This window comes from Mustela erminea, chromosome 10 (assembly GCF_009829155.1).
Source record: "Mustela erminea isolate mMusErm1 chromosome 10, mMusErm1.Pri, whole genome shotgun sequence".
Lineage (NCBI taxonomy): Eukaryota > Metazoa > Chordata > Mammalia > Carnivora > Mustelidae > Mustela > Mustela erminea.
This window is the reverse complement of record NC_045623.1, coordinates 4,199,358-4,211,769: the sequence shown is the minus strand read 5'-3', so window position 1 is coordinate 4,211,769 and position 12,412 is coordinate 4,199,358. Positions and strand designations below refer to the sequence as shown.

At 44.1% G+C, this 12,412-nt stretch overlaps 1 non-coding gene across 1 annotated transcript; it reads left to right on the top strand.

Moving 5' to 3' along the window:
• The first annotated feature begins 11,189 nt into the window (after positions 1 to 11,189).
• On the top strand, positions 11,190 to 11,347 carry LOC116568424. The gene has a single exon (XR_004276629.1). It is a non-coding gene; the product is annotated as a U1 spliceosomal RNA (small nuclear RNA).
• The last annotated feature ends 1,065 nt before the right edge of the window (positions 11,348 to 12,412 follow it).

Below are 12,412 nucleotides of genomic sequence, written 5' to 3'. Positions count from 1 at the left end.
TGCAGCCTTCCCATTGAGATCAGGAACACGACAAGGATGCCCACTCTCAACACTCTTGTTCAACATAGTATTAGAAGTCCTAGCAACAGCAATCAGACAACAAAGAGAAATAAAAGGTATCCAAATTGGCAAAGAAGAAATCAAACTCTCTCTCTTCACAGATGACATGATTCTTTATATGGAAAACCCAAAAGACTCCACCCCCAATCTACTAGAACTCATACAACAATTCAGCAACGTGGCAGAATACAAAGTCAATGTACAGAAATCAGTGGCTTTCTGATACACTAACAATGAAAATACAGAAGGGGAAATTAGAGAATCGATTCCATTTACTATAGCACCAAGAAACATAAAATACCTGGGAATAAACCTAACCAAAGGGGTAAAAGATCTGTATTCGAGAAATTACAGAACACTCTTGAAAAAAATTGAAGAAGACAAAGAAAGATGGAAGTCCATTCCATGCTCTTGGATCAGAAGAATAAACATTTTTAAAATGTCTATACTGCTTAGAGCATTCTATACTTTTAATGCCATTCCGATCAAAATTCCACTGGTATTTTTCAAAGAGCTGGAGCAAATAATTCAAAAATTTGTATGGAATCAGAAGAGACCCCGAATCACTAAGGAAATGTTGAAAAACAAAAATAAAACTGGAAGCAACACGTTGCCGGATTTCAAGCTTTCCTACAAAGCTGTGATCACCAAGACAGCATGGTACTGGCATAAAAACAGACACATAGACCCCAGTGGAACAGAGTAGAGAGCCCAGATATGGACCCTCAACTCTATGGGCAAATAATCTTCGACAAAACAGGAAAAAATATATACAGTGGAAAAAAGACAGTCTCTTTAATAAATGATGCTGGGAAAATTTTACAGCTATATGTAGAAGAATGATACTCGACTATGCTCTTACACCGTACACAAAGATAAACTCAAAATGGATAAAAGACCTCAACGTGAGAATCCTAGAGGAGAACATAGGCAGTAATCTCTTCGATATCAGCCACAGCAACTTCTTTCAAGATATGTCTCCAAAGGTAAAGGACCCAAAAGCGAAAATAAACTTTTGGGACCTCATCAAGATCAAAAGCTTCTACACAGCAAAGGAAACAGTCAAGAAAACAAAGAGGCAACCCATGGAATGAGAAAAGATATTTGCAAATGACAGTACAGACAAAAGGTTGATATCCAGGATCTATAATGAACTCCTCCAACTCAACACACACAAAACAGACAAGCATATCAAGAAATGGGCAGAAGATATGAACAGAGTCTTCTCCAATGAAGACATACAAATGGCTATCAGACACATGAAAAAATGTTCATCATCACTAGCCATCAGGGAGATTCAAATCAAAACCACATTGCGATACCACCTTATACCAGTTAGAATGGCCAAAATTAGCAAGACAGGAAACAACATGTGTTGGAGAGAATGTGGAGAAAGGGCAAGTTTGGTGAAGCCACTTTGGAAATCAGTGTGGAGATTCCTCAAGAAATTAAAAATACAGCTTCCCTATGACCCTGACATTGCACTACTGGGTATTTACCCCAAACATACAGATGTAGTAAAAACAAGGGCCATCTGTACCCCAATGTTTATAGCAGCAATGGCCACGGTCACCAAACAGTGGAAAGAACCAAGATGCCCTTCAACGGACAAATGGATAAGGAAGATGTGGTCCCTATACTCTCCGGAGTATTATGCCTCCATCAGAAAGGACAAATACCCAACTTTTGTAGCAACATGGACGGGACTAGAAGAGATTATGCTGAGTGAAATAAGTCAAGCAGACAGAGGCAATTATCATATGGTTTCACTTATGTCTCCAAAGGCAAAGGAAACAAAAGCGGAAATAAACTTTTGGGACTTCATCAAAATCAAAAGCTTCTGCACAGCCAAGGAAACAGTCAAGAAAACAAAAAGGCAACCCACGGAATGGGAGAAGATATTTGCAAATGACAGTACAGACAAAAGGTTGATATCCAGGATCTATAATTAACTCCTCAAACTCAACACACACAAAACAGACAATCATATCAAAAAATGGGCAGAAGATATGGACAGACACTTCTCCAATAAAGACATACAAATGGCTATCAGACACACGAAAAAATGTTCATCATCTCTAGCCATCAGGGAGATTCAAATTAAAACTACATTGATATACCACCTTACACCAGTTAGAATGACCAAAATTAGCAAGACAGGAAACAACATGTGTTGGAGAGGATGTGGAGAAAGGGGAACCCTCTTCCACTGTTAGTGGGAATGCAAGTTGGTGCAGCCTCTTTGGAGAACAGTGTGGAGATTCCTCAAGAAATTAAAAATAGAACTTCCCTATGACCCTGCCATTGCACTCCTGGGTATTTACCCCAAAGATACAGATGTCATGAAAAGAAGGGCCATCTGTACCCCAATGTTTATAGCAGCAATGGCCACGGTCGCCAAACTATGGAAAGAACCAAGATGCCCTCCGGCGGACGAATGTATAAGGCAGATGGGGTCCATATAAACTATGGAGTATTATGCCGCCCTCAGAAAGGATGAATACCCAACTTTTGTAGCAACATGGACGGGACTGGAAGAGATTATGCTGAGTGAAGTAAGTTAAGCAGAGAGAGTCAAGTATCATATGGTTTCACTTATTTGTGGAGCATAACAAATAGCCTGGAGGGCATGGGGAGTTAGAGAGCAGAAGGGAGTTGTGGAAAATTGGAAGGGGAGTTGAACCATGAGAGACTATGGACTCTGAAAAATAATCTGAGGGTTTTGAAGGGGCGGGGTTGGGAGGTTAGGGTACCAGGTGGTGGGTATTATAGAGGGCATGGATTGCATGGAGCACTGGGTGTGGTGAAAAAATAATGAATATTGTTATGCTGAAAATAAAAAAAAATAAATTAAAAAAAACTACATTGAGGTATCACCTTACACCAGTTATAATGGCCAAAATTAGCAAGACAGGAAACAACATGTGTTCGAGGGATGTGGAGAAAGGGGATCCCTCTTACACTGTAGGAGGGAATTCAAGTTGGTGCAGCCTCTTTGGAGAATAGTGTGGATATTCCTCAAGAAATTATAAATAGAACTTCCCTATGACCCTGCCATTGCACCACTGGGCATTTACCCCAAAGATACAGATGTCGTGAAAAGAAGGGCCATCCGTACCCCAATGTTTATAGCAGCAATGGCCACGGTTGCCAAACTGTGGGAAGAACCAAGATGCCCTTTAACGGATGAATGGATAAGGAAGATGTTGTCCATATACACTCTGGAGTATTATGCCTCCATTAGAAAGGACAAATACCCAACTTTTGTAGCAACATGGACGGGACTGGAAGAGATTATGCTGAGTGAAATAATTCAAGCAGAGAGAGTCAATTATCATATGGTTTCACTTATTTGTGGAGCATAACAAATAGCCTGGAGGACATGGGGAGATAGAGAGGAGAAGGGAGTTGGGGGAAATTGGAAGGGGAGATGAACCATGAGAGACTATGGACTCTGAAAAACAATCTGAGGGGTTTGAAGTGGCGGGGAGGTGGGAGGTTGGGGTACCACGTGGTGGGTATTATAGAGGGTACGGATTCCATAGAACACTGGGTGTGGTGAAAAATTAGTGATTACTGTAATGCTGAAAACATAAAAAATAAAACGTATCTATCAATAATCACTCTCAACATGAATGGCCTACAAGGGCCCATGAAACGTCATGGGGTTGCAAATTGGATAAAACGACAGGACCCCTCCATATGTTGTCTACAAGAGATCCATTTCAAACCTAAGGATACATCCAGACTGAAAGTGAAGTGATGAACAAGCATCTATCATGCCAATAGGACTTAAAAAAAGTGTGGGGTAGCGATTCTCATTTCAGATAAATTAGATTTTAAACTAAAGACTGTAGTCAGAGATACAGAAGGACACTACATCATTCTTAAAGGGACTATCCATCAAAAATATGTAACAATTGTAAATATCTATGCCCCCTATATGGGATCATCCAACTACATAAGAAAACTATTAATCAAGATAAAGAGTCATATTGATATAATTACATTAATAGTAAGAGATTTTAACACGACACTCTCATTAATAGACAAATCATCCAAGCAGAAAATCAATGAAGAAATAAGAGCATTGAATGACACATTGGACCAAATGGACCTCATAGATATATACAGAACATTCCACACTAAAACAACAGAATGCTCATTCTTCTCGAGTGCACATGGAGCTTTCTCCAGAACAGACCACATACTGGGTCACAATTCAGGTCTCAACCGGTACCTAAAGATTAAGATTATTCCCTGTATATTCTCAGATCACAATGCTTTGAAACTGGAGTTCAACTACAAGGAAAAGTTTGGAAGGAACTCAAACACCTGGAAGCTAAAGACCACCCTGCTTAAGAATGCACGAATCAAACAGGAAATCAAAGAAGAACTTAAACAATTCATGGAAACCAATGAGAATGAAGACGCTTGAGTCCAAAACCTATGGGACTGGCAGACCGCAAAGGCGGTCCTAAAGGGGAAATACATAGCCATCCAAGCCTCCCTCAAAAAAATTGAAAAAATCCAGAATACATCAGCTGTCTTTACACCTTAATGAACTGGAGAATCAACAAAAAATTAATCCACTTCCAGACACAAGAAGGGAAATAATCAGGATTAGAGCAGAGATCAAGGAGATAGAAACTAGAGATACAATAAAACACATCAATGAAACTAGAAGCTCGCTTTTTGAAAGAATCAATAAGATCAATAAACCATTGGCCAAACTAATCCAAAAGAAAAGAGAGAAGGCCCAAAATCATAAAATTATGAATGAAAATGAAGAGATCACATCAAGTAAATAGAAACAATCATCAGAAATTATTATCAGCAGTTTTATGCCAATAAGTTAAGCAACCTAGATAAAATGGATGCATTCCTGGAAAAATATATACTCCCAAAATTGAACCAGGAAGAAACTGACAACCTGAATAGACTGATATCTAGTAATGAGATTGAAGCAGTGATCAAAAACCTCCCAAAAAAGAAGAGCCCAGGACCGGACAGATTCCCTTGGGAATTGTACCAAACTTTCAAATAAGAAATAATACCTATTCTCCTGAAGCTGTTTCAAAAAATTGAATCAGAAGGAAAACTTCCAGACTCTTTTTATGAAGCCAGGATTACCCTGATCCCTAAACCAGGCAAAGACCCCACGAAAAAGGAGAATTTCAGACCAATATCCCTGATTAATATGGATGCTAAGATTCTCAATGAGATCCTAGCTAATAGGATCCGACAGCACATTTAAAAGATTATCCACCATGACCAGGTGTGATTTATTCCTGATGCAAGGATGGTTCAACATTCACAAATCAATCAATGAGATAGTACACATATGTTTAGATTCAGTCCTGGCATCAGACAAAATGAAATAAAAACCCTGAGAAGTGGGAAAGACATTACATTATTTGGGACGCCTGTGTGGCTCAGTTGGATAAGCAGCTGCCTTCAGCTCAGGTCATGATCCCAGCGTCCTGGGATCGAGTCCCACATTGGGTTCCTTGCTCCGCAGGGAGCCTGCTTCTCCCTCTGACTCTGCCTGCCACTCTGCCTGTGCTCGCTCTTGCTCTCTCTCTCTCTCTGACAAATAGATAAATAAAATCTTTAAAAAAAAATTACACTGAGTTGTGTAATTGCAGGCTCCATTTTCCCCTCCTACCCACCCACATAGCCCACAAAACTTTTCATTAGAGTTTCCACATGCCCTCAAATAGAGTCTAAGGATATAATAATTTGAACTGTTACCCCACTGTTCCACTTTTTCCCCTATCCTGTACTGAATGCAAGGTATTTCGACTTCCCATTCCCATTTTCAGAGGACTGCAGTGAAGGCAGAGAGTAATGTGCTCATCCAGGGAATATTCTGTATCTTGGTCTACTTCTCTCCTTAGTGTGCCAACTTTTATCAGCTGGTGGACTTCTGAACACACAAGAGAAACCCAACAAGTACTAAAGGTATAGGGTCTCTGTGTTGATCTTGGGAAGTGTCAGCCAACGTTTAGAATTCTCTCAGGGCTCAGAATGGCTCTTGACCTACAAGGACCAAGATAATTCCCCTATCCTTTCCTGAGGGGAGACACTCCAGGTTCCTGATGTAGCACCTTACAATGTCCAAGGCAACACACACACACAGATGCACACACACCCTCCACTATTTTCTTGTTGGCAAAAATGTTTACAAGTCTGTGACATGCAGCTGACTTAGATTTAAGCAAGCATGGGAGAAATGTCTAGATGGCAACAGTTGGAACAACAACGAGCTCCCCACCCAGAAGAGCTCTGAGGCCTCAGTCTGGGATGCTGGTGGCAGGAAGAGGCATGCTTATGGAATGCTGTAAAGGAGCAAGAGGATGGTGGGTGTGGGGATGTCACCAACAAGGAGTGCAGGGGGAAAGAGAGAGGGAAATTGGGAAGGTGAGAGGGTGAGATTTCCCTGGCCTCCTGCTGGGGGCAGCTCCAGAGCCCTGAGCCCTACTTGCAATGGCCTCCATGGACACTGTGGTACTTCAAGTTGGAGCTTGTGTCCAAAGAGCAAGGACTCCTGTAGTCTTACTATCCCTGTGGGTGTTGATCCAAGGCTCCAGGCTGAGGTAAACTCCCATCTGTCGCTCCTCTTCACTGAGGGCAAAATCCAGGGGTGGCCGCACGCAGAAGCATAGACTTCTATCCTTGGCTAGAATATCTTTCAAATCTCAAGCGTGTAAATAGCGTGTGGGAAGGAAGAAATAAAACTATAGTTGATCTTGTACAGCACAGGTTAGAACAGCACATGTACACTTCCGGGTTCCCTTTTTATAAACAAGGCATACTACTCTAACTATATGCTCTCTTCCTTATGATTATCCTATTACCATTTGTTTCTCTAGCTTACTTTATTATATGTATATAGTGTAGAATACAAATAACTTGCAAAAGAGGCATCAGTCGACTATGTTTTCACTAAGGCTTCCAGTCCACAGCTACTATTACTAGTTCAGTCTCGGGCAGTCAAACATTATACACAGATTTTTACCTTTGAGGGTCAACACCCTTAACCCTACATTCTTCAAGGGTCAACCTGCATCTCTATTTACAGAGGACATGCTCCTAAACATAGAAAAATCTCAAGTCATCCACACACAAGAATATTAGCGTCCATAAACTCATTCTGTAAGGTTGCAGGGCCCACGTATACATACATCAGGTGTGCTTCCATGCACTAGCAATGATCGATCAGAGAAGGAGATTAAGAAAAGCAATTCCATTGACAGTGGCATCCAAAACAGTAGAATATGTAGGCATTAGTTCATTCAAGGAGAAGTAAGACCTGCTCACTGAATAATAGAAAACATAGCTATAGCAGATTACAGACCTAATGAGAAAGACAACTGTGCACATGTATGGCCCATTTACTGTAGTTCCTATGGCGATACTACTCACAGGGATCTACAGAGTCACCACGATTCTATCAGAATTTCTATTCTACACTTTCTTGTTGCTGTCAATCTCTTGCCGTACATTCCTTTCAGACATCATCACTTTCATCTCTTAGATGGGGTCTTGTTTATATTTTTCATTTATCTATTTCACATTTTCAATGGATGGTAAACACTTACACCAAATGTTCTCATGTCCTTTTCTGGTGGTTGTCCTATCTGCTTCAGCTGTGGGTTCAGTTCAGATGACTGATCTGTCTCCTCATTAGGGGTCATTTTTTCCTGCAAGAGCTCCAGGCCCTGTTCCTTCTACTGCTTTCAAATGATTGCCCCCGAGTTGCAGACCTTGTTGTCCATGGAGACCCTGAGCAGAACTGCACTGCATGTCGCCCAAGGGCCCCTGCACAGCTCTGGCTAGGTGACTTTCCGCAACCCTCTCCTCCTGGGGTCAGCATCCTGGGGTCTCACAGCTCTGCGCCCCCAGCTGCAGGAGGTTCACTGGGCTCCTCCTCAGGTTCCCCTGCCCTGTGGCCTCACTTGGAAACTCTCTTGAGCCAGTTCCTTAGAGCAGCTGTAGGGCTCCACTCACCTGTGTGCTTCCCTGTCTAGGAAGGTTCTTTTCTTTCTCTGATGCCCCGAAACTTGGAAATCTGCATTTCTTGTATCTTGTGTGTCTTTGCAGTTGCTTTGTTGTTTCAGGCAGGAGAATAAATCCAGTTGCCCGGGGGCCCTATTGGGGTGCCTCCTGTATTTTAAAATCAAGCTGGGAAAGGTCATCTATATTCTGAATACAGACATGTACAGAATGAAGAGGCAGAGCCAGGGTGTAACCTTGAAGTAAGAAAACCCTTACAAGTTTGTATTTACAAGCACTGTGCCAGACCAAAGGGCAGCTTTTGTTGTGTATTTTTTTTTTTTATTTTTAAGAGAAGCCTGTGCCCTTATGGGCCCAAAAGTCTACTTGAGAAGGATGAAGCAGGAGGAATGAGTGGCCCCAGGATGCCCATGCAGGGCTGCCCTGCTTTCCAGGTTGGAGGTGATAGAGATCTCACCCAGGTAGTAGCTTGATTTCCACCTGACTGAATGTCTAGCCATTGGAGGCAGTCTTCCTGCTTCCCAGAAGCTCTGGCAGGAGGAGTGGGTCCGGCAGCTGTTCCTTAACAGCCTGGGGCTTGTCCATGGGGTAGCCTTCTTCCTGGCCTTGCCCAGGGGCTTCAGCACTGAGTGCCTCCTCCTCCATCAAGCCGGGTCAGTCTCCACCACTTGGGGGCGCTGTGCGGTGGCAGCCCCTGCTCTGAGGCCCAGTCCCAGAGCCTGTGGAGGTGCACCTGAGGGCTGAGGCAGAACCTGGGGAAGGTGAGCTTCTTCTTCTGCTCCACTGTTGCCATCTCATCAACTTTTCTGAGACAGTCTGTCCTCAACACTGGGGGAGAGTCCAGGAGACCCCACCCCTTGCGTGGGGGCTGAGAGGATGCTGCTCACCTGAGGTCTGTGGTAAAAGCCCTCCTGTGTCAGTGGGCATGGCTCTTGAAAGCCCCTGAGCCTGCCCCGCTCATTTCTCTTCTCTCCAGTGTCCTTTCCGGGAAGGATGAGCATGACCACAAGTGGCCTCATGGGAAGTGCGGGCTCTCTCACAGCCTTTCTAGCGTTTCTCATGCATAACACTGAGCACAGGGCTGACTTCTGATCCCTAAGGAGAGAGTGAGAGCCACCAGTTGTGTCAAAGCCCTGGACTGCAAAGCTGGTGCTAAAGGAGGGGCAGGGATTTCTTTCGCTCATCCAGGCACTCCCCTGCTGGTCCCCAAGGATCCTAGAAAGGGCTCCACTCACACACATTTTTTACCTTACAGTTCTGAGGGTGTGAGGTCCCAACAAGGATCTCAGTAGACTAAAATCCAGATGTCCACAGGGTAACTTCTCTTCTGAAGGCTCTAGGGTAGGGTGGAAATTAGTCAAGGGAAATCACACTAAAAGGCAGTTTGGAGGTTTTAGCAAGGGAGCTCCTCTGCCCTCCTTACCTCCTAGGGCATTGCAGCCCCAGAGGAGGGACTGATCTGACCTTACAGGGACTTGACATTGCACAGGCATAGGCCTCTACTAACCAGGCCAGAGTCAGGAATGCTAGCTTTGTCCCCCCAGGGAGACACCAGCGCTCTTCAAAATCACAGTTCACCATAATGGGCTTTTAGAACAATCTTCCCAACTGACCCCTCTCTAAAAAGAAGAGTGTCCCTCCCATTTGTTCCCTGGACTCACCTATGGATTTGCCAATGCTGGTTTGTCCCAGATCACCTTTCCTTTTTATTCCTGACAAATCTCATTTTTGCTGGTAAAATATCTGACAGTTTCTATTTTTTTTTTAGGTGAAACAGTGGTTCTATTTGCCTGTTCCAGCTTTTAGAGGCCCCTCCTCTATGCTCAGCCCCAGCTCCAGCAGGCAGAGTCCTCCTCACATACCATCCTTCTGACCTCCTTCTATGCGTCCTTCAGTTTTAAAACCCTCTTGTCATTCCAGAGGTTGCCTGGAGAATTCAGGATCATCTCCCCGTCTCAAGGTTCTTAACATAAACACCTCTACAGGTCCCTCTTATTGTGCGATGGAACACGTGTACAGGTTCCTGGAATTAGCTTGGGTCCCTAAGGTCCCCACCACACTATGAACTCAAGTGAACTCAACTAAACTTGGACGCCCCTCCACCCCCCCAGTCTTTTTGAATTTCAACAATTCCATAAAAGAAAGCTACTCCCTCAAGGTGCAATCAAGACGATGGCATATCAGGATCCTTGGGGTCCCTTCCATGATTATAGAATTCTGCAAGCACTTGTCTCTTGGGAGTATTTGTTTTGCTTTGTTTCCCAGACTTGGCTTTTTTTGGTCCACAGGCCGACTTTCATGCAGAAATCTCATTCGAGGGGAAAATGCCCCGCACTGGACTGAGAGAAGGCGGTGGCAGAGCAGGGCACCTGGAGCCCTGCCTTGAACTCAGAGCAGAGTCTATGGGAGCAGAAGAGATGGTTTCCTTTGGCCCTGCCCTCAGCAGCAGGATCCTTGGGCACGCTCTTCCTTCCGGCCATGAGGGGGCGCCCCGGCCCTACCCTAGGAGCCACCTGGTGAAGAAGCTTGTTCTCAGGGCCTGAGATGTTGCTGGCAGGTGTCACCCCAAGAGCTGGCCCAGAAGTTGATGAGTGTCCGGAGTGTCCAGGCCTGGGGGGGTGCGTGGGGGACTCGTTAGGAGGCTGAGCTCCACAAGTGCAGCCAGTGCACTTTGTGTCCTCAAAGCAGGTTCTAAGGAGAGGGAGGGAGGGAGAGAGAGAGAGAGAGAGAGAGAGAGATGGAATTGGCTTCTCTGTCCTCTCTCATGTTCCTCTCAGGCTGGGATAGCCTTCCCTGTGCTGAGTACTCTGTGTGCATGCGTGCTTGTGTGCGTGTGCTTGAGTGTGTTTGCCTGTGATGTCACGGGCGGGGTGTGTCTGATGTCAAACAGGCGCCCTTGCGGGGCAGAGAATTCTCTGGGCCAGAGAATTCCTGGGACAGGGGATGCAGCAGTGCTGTTGCTTCCATTGTATTAGGAAGACTTCTGTGGAAGGTAAGGATGCTTGGGACAGGAGTGGGTGCCAAGGATTTGGGGGGTTGGGTTGGCCAGTGAGCGTGTGTATGCAGTGGCTACCCAGTGAGGCTGGTCTTGAGTGGAGGAGCAGGGAGTCATATTTACTTAGCAGGAAAAATGCCGCTATCAAGTAGGTGGTTTTCCCAGGATGAGGCTTGACCATTGCACTGCGTTTCTGCTGACTCTTGTGATTTCCCCAAATGTGGAAATGTGCCTGACTTGTGATGGGGAGGACGGCCTTCGTGCTCCTTCCCTGGTAGCGGTTATTAAACGACAGAATGCTCTTTTCTTTGTATTCTCACGTGTTTTCTCTTTTAAGATGCATTTTGGTCCTCCCAGTTACTTAATGAATGCATGGTTTTAGCCCTTTTAATTATATTGCTGCTTGATGAAATAATGTAAAATTTCCTTGGTAATTTGACTTAGATTAGTTATACAACTGGATCAGAATAAACATACATTTTTCAACTGCCAAATGTCCTTTTAATTCTCAGTCCCAATAAAATTTGGTCATGTTGATTAAAAAAAAAAAAAAAGGCAAAACAAAGAAATCAAGAACCACAGTAAAAATGTGTTCCTCACCTTCAGGTGATGTTCCCTCGCACTTGTAACATGAAGGACACTGTGAAGGGCATTTCCCAACTACAATAGGTTTTTGCTAACCCTCTTCCTGAGACCATGGGGTATGTGCTTTCTGGTTGCAAGGAATAAAAACCCCAACTTGTTTCCTGGGAGGTGTTTTCCTGATGATTTGGTTTCAGGGAACTGCAATCAGCTAAGGCTCGCCAGGATGGCAGGAACCATTTTCACACGTGTGTGGTGTGGCACATTTACCAAAAATGAACATACTTTTTTAAGGTAAGAATGCTCACTGTACTTCCTCTGTTCTTATCACTGTTGTTTTCCTAACTATGGGAAATTGCATAAAAGATGAACTGAGTTATCATAGATGGGGTTTGGGATTTAATGAGAGCTGTTGGGGAGACTCTGTGGCTCAGTGGGTTAAGCATCGGCCCTCAGCTCAGGTCCTGGGATGGAGCCCCACATTGGCTACCATGCTTGGTGGGGAGCCTGCTTCTCCCTCTCTCTGTTGTTCCCCCTCCTTGTGTTCTTTCTCTTTGTCTCTGTCAAATAAATAAATAAAATCTTGAGAACAATACTGAGAGGTGTTATCATCCTGAACTTCCATGGAGTTGATGACAAGGACCAAATGGTAGCAGGGCAATATGTCTTTGAGCTTTTCAGTTGCAAATGGGTCCACGCAAAAAAACAAAGCAAAACAAAACAAAACAAAACAAAAAAACAATATATCATTTTGGA